The sequence below is a fragment of the Montipora foliosa genome, chromosome 12, assembly GCF_036669935.1.
Source record: "Montipora foliosa isolate CH-2021 chromosome 12, ASM3666993v2, whole genome shotgun sequence".
NCBI lineage: Eukaryota > Metazoa > Cnidaria > Anthozoa > Scleractinia > Acroporidae > Montipora > Montipora foliosa.
Genome location: NC_090880.1, coordinates 16,082,743 through 16,085,242, shown reverse-complemented (window position 1 = coordinate 16,085,242; position 2,500 = coordinate 16,082,743).

Genomic DNA, 2,500 nt, shown 5'->3' with positions numbered 1-2,500 from the left:
GAATAAGGAATGGAGTTCTTGACATGTGATGGATGTCACGATGAATACAACAAATAACTGTGACAATCTGTAGGTTTGTAGCGTACACTGATAATAGCATGTTGCCACTAATAGAAACTTTGATATCTAGGAAAGCCAATGAAGTTTCCGAAATTTCCCAGGTATATTTAAGAGCCGGATGAAAAGAATTGACGGAGGTTATAAATTGGTAGAGTTCTTCTCTGCTGGATGAAATAGGGCCGATGCAGTCGTCGATATAGCTGCCGTAGAGTTCAGGTTTGGGGCCGTTGTGCTGATTGAAAAATTGGTGTTCAACTTACCCTACAAAAAGATTGGCATAGCTACTACTGTAGGTCCCATTCTTGTGCCCATCGCTACACCATTAATTTGTTTGTAGTAGCGGAGCTCCGCGCACGCGCGTAGCACCATTGTTAAGAAAATATGGTAACCCATCGATGCGAAAAATCTTGGTTTTACAGCCATGACGTCATCAACCATCCGTACATACGTACGTCCGTACGTCCACCCTTCCATGTATGCTAATGTGACCAGTATCATGCTTGTTTACAGCATGCATCTTTAATATTGGAAATCCATCTCTTGATCAACTGACACCTGTCAAAACAAGGTATCCGCTTACCATATCGTGGGCTCAAGCTTAGAGCTCACCGAGGCCACCTTTTTTTTTTTTGAAGTTGACCGCTGACCAGATACTGGTTTTCGATTGGATTGCAGGCTCATCCCAGGTTAACTCACCTGAACATAAGCGAGGCTTCATTTTTCGCGCGCTTTCTGTGGCTTGACGCGGCTACACGGCGATACTACATCAACGAAAGTTACACAGTCAACGCTTTTCATGTTCAGGTGGAAAAAACGGTTTGGAAGATGTTTTCTTTCTGCATTTTTTGCTGGTTTCAATCCAGTTTGACATATTATGATATCTGTGGTCCATACTGTTGGCTACGCAGTTATTCAAGCCAAGCATCGGCGGGATGTAAACTTAATTAAAGCTGAGTGTTTATTTTTAATGATGAAATGATATATGAAATGGATTATATATGAACTGCGGATATGAAATCAAAAGAAGCCATGAACGCAATTTTTGCAATTGCGCAAAGAAGCCTGAAAATTTCAGGACTTCAACGGGGTTTGAGCCCGTGACCTCGCTATACCGGTCCGACGCTCTAACCATCTGAGCTATGAAGCCACTGACGTTGGGAGCTCGTCATTTGTGGATTCCAATGTTCCCGTGAGGAATGAATCAACGTTGAAATGATATATGGAATGGATCATCGTTGATTTATTTCTCACGGGAGCAATGGGACTCTCAAATGACCAGCTCCCAACGTCAGTGGCTTCATAGCTCAGATGGTTAGAGCGTCGGACCGGTATAGCGAGGTCACGGGTTGAAACCCCGTTGAAGTCCAAGATCAAGTTCAAATACGCAGATCGAATTATTGTACGTAACCGGTTTCATGGTGTCCACGTAGTGGATTGTATCAAATAAAGTCGCTGTATCAGGGCAGTCCACACCTCGCACCAGTTCAAATTTGCTACTTCCCATACCCCAAGCGGTATCTAGATAGTCAGTTTGCATTTCCATAGGGCTCCATCCTGAATAAAACGCAGCGGCCTCCTGCAAACTAAATTCGTATACGGTTCTTTCTCCGTCGAATCGAAGACCTGCAGATCGGAAGTGCTTCGAGATCGGGAGTGAAAGCTCCACGTCATATATTCTACGTGACGTCCACTGACCGTATAACGTTTTCCATCGGGCTCAAGAATGCGAGGTGGCCGCAATTGTTTTGGAGGCTGTGATTCTTCCCGACGGAGAAAGGATGAAAATAATGAAGACTCCCTTGAATAAGATAGCTGTAAACATACATTAAATCCTCTGCATTGTTAAAAATCATGTTGAATAAAAAACTTCTTCATTCTTCCTTAGTCTTACATCGCTTCCTTTCGTGTTGAGGTACAACTCAAACCCCACCGGCTGCACATAGCTCCCTTGAAGATCTCGCAAAAACCAAATACATTTTCCTCACTTTCCTCGCTTTCTTTGCTTTTTCTCTTTCACCTGGAGCGGAATCAGACCATGTTAAGCAGCAATTTGTGCAACCCACATATGCGTACCCGTCCTAGCTTTCCTGAAGGAGCCCGTGTGCTTGTTTCGCTGCGTTTGCCATTGTTTACTCGCGAATCGAATGAAATAACATGTTCCGTTCCCGGGCCTTGTGTCTGAACATGTCGTGTTGATGTTCCTGCAGGGCTTACTAAATATTTGGTCACATCGAAGATTTCCTTTCCTCCATTGTGAATTTTAACTCGAGCCGTGCGCTCAGGCCTCGGAGCATTTTTACGGTCGAGCAAAGCGAGCGCTTTATCTTTCGGTGGCTGTTCAACTCGATCAGGAAAATGTAGTTGTCATTGACCGGGGCATTTTCATAGGGAGTAATATTAAGAGAAGACTGTCAAAGAATGTAATCTCTCACTGCAATGA